Here is a 6,395-nt window from a genome sequence, read left to right on the forward strand (position 1 = left end):
ACTTCTATAAATGGCCATCAGATCACCATTACAGTGGTCTCACTAGCCTGCTCTTGTCGCTGCCCACACCTATCTGAGACTATACAAGCCTTCTTACGCCGACATGGTGGTCTTTCTTACAGGTCACCATGCCGCTGGCGAGACCTTCGCCACCAGGACATTCCTTCCAGACGATCTTTGGTTCACCGATTCCGTGCTCTTCCGGAATATATACATGGCGGGGCACAAGATTCAGAAGAGGAGGGATTATCTGACAGCCCTCTACGCCTTCTACACCAGGCACTGGGTGTCCATTCTCGTTCTCATCTGGAGCGTGATGAGGAAGCTTTATGACGAGTACATCAATAAGGAGAAGCCCAGATGGGCTAAGTCTCTTCCATTCAGCCACCTCATCACCCAGATTTTGATCGATCAGCGCTACCCTATTCATCCTCGGGAGCACCCCGAGAGAGGTTCATGTCACTTTCTGAAGAAGGACTGGACCAAAAGCTACAACGCCATTATTTCTAGACTGCAGGACCACGCGGTAGTGGCTGCAGAGGAGTTAAAGGAGGAGGAGGCACAGACAGCAGCACAGGCAGTAGCAGCAGATCTCGCAGCAGAGGACGCACCAGTCGATCCAGCTACCGATCATATAGATATTGACTTAGAGCGCCCTGCAGACGACGCAAAACAGTACTCTCCAGCCAGGTCGCCCATTCACGAGCAGAAGTAGAGTCAGGAGTTTTCTTCTGATTCATCTATGCCTGAGGCTCCAGATCTGACCCCCAACTTTGGAGTACGTCTGCAGACGCTTGAGGATGTTGTTGTTGCCATACGAGCTGATCTCATAGCCCACAGAGCTGATTTTAGTGCCTTCCGCACAAATTTCGCGACTATATTCCGAGATCTATCAAGAGATATCCGCGGAGCCCGACCTGCCTGTCCTACCTCATCCTCCTGAGTTCCCAGTTCCTTCTATCTCATAATCCCTCTCTCCTATTGATACTTTACTTTTGTCACTGTACATTATTGTTTTTGTAACCGGTTTGTTGGCTTAGATCTTTTGATGTACCAGTACCTTTTTATATATATATATATATATATATATATCTATTTTTATTGTGGATATCATATATTATATTCTCATATCTGTATGTTTGACTCCATCAGGTGCATCACAGTGACTTCAGTGAGAGAGTGCTACCCAATTTTCAAGACCACCCTTATACCTCTCTCATCTATTTATCTGTTATCCCATTTACACTTGCATGTCCACTGTGCACTAATTATCCCATTTTGTTATCTGATGAGTTTATCCAAGTGCCAATTTTCAGGACTACAGTTCATCCTAAGTTTGGGGGGCCATACCACTCACTTCAGATACTTTAGTCCCGATCATTCTTGCTTAGTTACACTAGTATACTCTTTCCTTTGTTCTCTTTGCACATTGAGGACATTGTGCCATTTAAGTTTGGGGGGAATGGTGCTTTGCAGTGTTAGCTTTAAATTTCAAAATTTTGAGCATGACTTGTGTAATCGAGGAACTTTCTATGATTGATCCATATCTAGCTATGATTTTGATCTTTTGAAGACTATATTGCTTAAAATTTAAAAATGGCTTGACTTGAGAGTTCAATACTCCTTGTATGCCTTAGGGATGCCATTTAGGAGTAAATTTTTTGAAAGATTGATATCCTGCTAGCACTTGTGGTCCACATCATCTTGATTTTGTTATTACTTTGAGATTCATTCTAGGATTCTACACTAGCACCGGCGCACACTAGCATTCATTTGTGGGGTACATGCTTTATCGATTATTGAGTTGGTTATATCCCAATTGGACTAGTAGTGCATTGAAAGATTTCATTATTGATAAAGGTGGATAACAACCCCTTTTCACTAAGTAGTTGGGATTCTAGCCTCATCAAACACTGAACTTCTCGCGCCGAAAGATGGAGGGCCCAAACTCTAGGTTAACAATTGAACTTGATAAAAAAATAAAAATAAAAAAAAGGGTGATCGGTTGGTCAATTAAACATCAACCTTCGCAATAGCACGAATCATTGTAAAATAGGGCTATTGGTCGGGTAAGTCGAACCACTGGGACTGCGCTAGTCTATGGCAACCTAAGTGTCTAGAATTGTTCTTAGAATGATAAGGGGTAATAAGGGTTTGTTTGATGGTCACTAAACTAGGAATTCAAAGTGCATAAAACAATAGTGTGCTAGGAAGTAAAGAGATAGAACAATAGAGAAAAGACTAGGGAATTGACTTCACCACAAGCCATATAAACATGCCTAATTGCAATTAACTTGGGGAACAAAGTATACATGCAACCATGATATGTAGAAATGCAAGATAACTACAATATCTTCAAGAAGTTCACACATTCAAGAATTAAGTATAATCCATCCAAGGTTGGCATAAGTCATCTATCTAAACTATGGTATAGAATGAAGTATCCTTCCTAAGCTATGAACTATCAAAGTCCTCAATTTGTGTGGTAAGTGCACATGAAGTTTAGAACTAAGCCATAATCCATCAAAGGTTTCCCTAAGCCATGGAATATCAAATTTCTTAAACAACATGCCATTAAAACCATTGTATAATCTCATCTTCATTCTCACTATAAAGATGTAAGTAGCATAATCATGAAGAAACAATTTCTAAGACAAGATAAGAGTCTCTACAAGATTAAATATGGAATGAAACACAAATACATCAAAGTGTATCTCTAGATTAGACAACTTGTTACATAAATGCAAAGTTCCCCAAATATAAACACAATTAATACATATTTACTTGACAAGGGTTACATCAACTCCCTAAGAAGAGGTTTAGTTACCCATGGTAGCTCTAGATGAAGGAGGAAGCAAGGCATCCAACTCCATTTTCGTGCTCCCTTGTGTTGGCTTGAAGAACTCCTCTTTCTTACTCTCTTCTCTCTCCTCTATCTTCCCAAAATGAAGCTTAATGATATCTGTGGCCTTGCTTCCCTTCTTTTGTATAGATAAGGCTCTAAAAATCCCCACCAACCAACATCTCCAACCAACCATTAAAGAGGGAAATTAGAATTGAGGAACCCAAGATGCAAGTGGCTGAAAATGGGCCATTTCCGAAGGGCATTCTGCCCAAAATTCGAGCACTCTAAGCAAGGCCTCGAGCACTCGAATTTAGTGTAAAAAGCTCCATGCTTCACTTGCTCCGCCCAGACCTACTTTGGTTAAACAGCCATAACTTTGCGCTCCGAACTCCGAATGATGAACCGTTTGAAGATTTAGAAAGCTAATTCAGAGCTCTAAATATTTCATGTTTTGTGGAGATCCAATTATCAAGGATGGTTGGTCGAAAATGAAGATCAAGGCAGAATTTCATTACTGCCAGGCAGTTCTGCGCACCTCTGGTAACAAGACCATAACTCTCTGCTCCGAGCTCTGAATGACAAACTGTTTGAAGATTTGGAAAGCTGATTCAGAGCTCTAAATCTTCCATGTTATGAGGGAAGTCCAGTTCCCAAGTTTTCAAGGTCAAAATGGCGAGAAAAGTTCAGGATTCACTGCTGCCAGAAATTCGGCCTTGTGCCTTTTGATGGCCAAAACTCCACAAAGCCTTGATTTTGCTCCTTTTTTTGGAAAATGGACCTGAAAATATATACATACACACAAATGAAGATAATCTACTTAATTAAACAAACAACGGACTTAACTAATGCAATTTAGGGCGCTTGAATATACAGTATTCGGCGCGTATCACACCCCCAAACTTACATTTTGCTAGTCCCTTAGCAAAACTACAATGAAAAACTTAATGAAAAGACAACCATGGGCATGCTACTATAAAAATATCATCCATGGTAAAATGAGATATATACATAGCTCAAAAATAACTTGAAACAGAAAAAGACCTGGAGATAGGGTCATTGGGAAGACTACCTTGCATATATGAAGCATTGATACTAAACACATTTCAACATGCATGTATCAACATCATAGTCCATATAAATAACTCAATTATCATCTCTTAAATGGAAATCAACTCTAACTTCAGTGAAAGTGGATTGGATTCTCAACATGCGGCTTTTACTTTCTTTTCCAATTCCAAGACACGAGTTTTCAAATCATTGAATTCCCCTTTAAATGAGGTCCCTAAGGCATGATTTTATTTACAAGACAACTTTTGTTGCTTGTTGACAATTTATTGTAACTTATAAGCGAAACATAGAATGGTTGTGCAATGCTGAAGTCCCTTCAGCTTTCTAACCAACCTATGTAGCAAGCGTTAGGCCAACAACTCCCAAACCAAATGGCTTTAGGGTGTTAAGTGTAGAGACACTCCATAGGGCTTAATAGCTCAAGTTGGAAGGGCTACGAACTCCAACGAACCATGTTTATTACCAGTTTATTTTTTTTGATTGACCGTGCAATGTTTAAGTCCTTTAAGCTTTCTAACCAACCCTTGTAGCAAGCGTTAGGCCAACAACTCCCAAACCAGATGGCTTTAGGGTATTAAGTGTAGAGACACTCCTAGGGCTTAATAGCTCGAGTTGGAAAGGCTACGAACGTCAACCGGTCATTATTTTCTTTTCTTTCAGTTTTTTTTTTTTTTTTTTTTTTTTTTTTTTTTTTTAGACAACTTAAATCATGCCAAAGATATTCATCTATCAGGTTCATCAAATCAAATTAACTAAGCCAAGGTCAAGGTCGATCAAGTTGCATGCCTCACAGTTAAGTTTCCAATGTGCATCTGTGCATTGTGAAGCTTAAAAGAGTGTCAAATCCAGTGAGAATCTAATTGAGACATTTATACAGACTAATTTGAATCTACATGATCATTTCAACTCAAATTTTCTTTATTTTCAAAAATATCAGCTGTTTCTATACACAAAGTTTTAAACATATGCTTTCATCTCCAACAGGTTTCAAATTCCATTATCATTGCTTAGCAAAAATGTAAAACCAAAAATACATAAATGCACCCCCAAACTTGAATGTCACATTGTCCTCAATGTGAGAAGACAAGTAAATCAAAATAAGCGCAAAGAGGGTAAAAGAACAATAATACCAAGTGGAGTGACGACGACGTAGATGTTCAGCCATGTGAGTGCGCAACGGCGTCCCCCAAACTTGGACATGAAGACCTATCAAAACAGAACTAATGTACACAGGTGAAAGCATAGGTCTCTTAAGAAAAATCAAAACAGAAAGAAAAATACTAACCTGAATGTGATTGCAAGGTAAAAATCCATACAAAATACAAATTGGCACACATGAGTCATATGTGTAAAATGGAAAACAAAATAATGCCAAAGCCGTGCATTTAGAGAGATAAAGTTAGCTTAGGCAATTTGTCAAACACGTGGTGTGCAAGACAAAAAGGAAGAGGGCCAAAGGTTGATTAGAGATGAGAAAATCCAAAAATTTGGCCCTGCAAATGCAATACACAACTCCCAAACAATCACAAATCCTTCACACAAGCAATCCCATCCTCCATGGATCAAAAATTAAAAGAAAAAGAGGGTAGACACTTACCCAACAATGGAGAACACAAGGCCCATTATTTGTGGTTAATGGAAGATGTGGATGAGAGATTGATAGATGGGTGGGTAAGCATGCATGGGGAGTGGAAGGAAATGGATAAGCATGTATGGAGAGGTGCATGCATGCATGCATGGTGGGAAATGTGGGGTGGAAGTGGTGGTGCATGCATGAATGCATTTCCTTGTGGGGTGGTTTGGTTATGGAGGCATGCATGAGGTGGTGGGTTTGGATAGTTGGGTTGGATTTTAAGGGTGCCGAGAGGTTGAGTTTGGAGGATGGTGTGCATGGTTGCCAACAGAGGTGTAGTGGATTTGGGAGAGGGTTGTGAGGTGAGGTTGATGAGTTGTGGAGAGGTTGAGCCGAGTGAGTGGGAGTTGGTTGGTTGAGGTTGTGTTTAAAAGAGAGGTGGCTTGGTTCGAGCACTCGAAGTGTGTCTTCGAGTGCTCTAAAATGGGGCAGTGGCTCGGGTGTTTGTTGTGTGAGAACTCAAGCAATTGCGAGCACTCGAAGCTTGGCTTCGAGTGCTCGAAAATATGGCAGAGAGGTGAGGGGAGCTTTGTGCATGAAATTGTAGGTTGTGGGGTGGCTTGGGGTTGGCATGGAGTGGGTTGTTAGAGAGTTGGGGTTGTGGATGGAGATGCCGAGAGGGTGGGTTATGAGGTTGGTTGGTGCATGGTTATGCATGTGGATGCCGAGGGTGAAGGGGGTGTGGTGGTTATGCATGGAGGACGTGGGAACATGGTTGATGGAGGTTGGGTTGCATGGTGGTTGGAGTTGTTTTTCGAGGTGCATGCAAGTTGCATAAAAGTGCCAAGAGAGAGAGATGGTTTTAGGCAGGCATGAGGTTGAGGGAATGGTGTTGGTTGGTTGATGAAG

This window comes from Cornus florida, unplaced genomic scaffold (assembly GCF_030987335.1).
Source record: "Cornus florida cultivar Cherokee Brave unplaced genomic scaffold, ASM3098733v1 CherokeeBrave_3.0.0_Hap2_Chr09, whole genome shotgun sequence".
NCBI lineage: Eukaryota > Viridiplantae > Streptophyta > Magnoliopsida > Cornales > Cornaceae > Cornus > Cornus florida.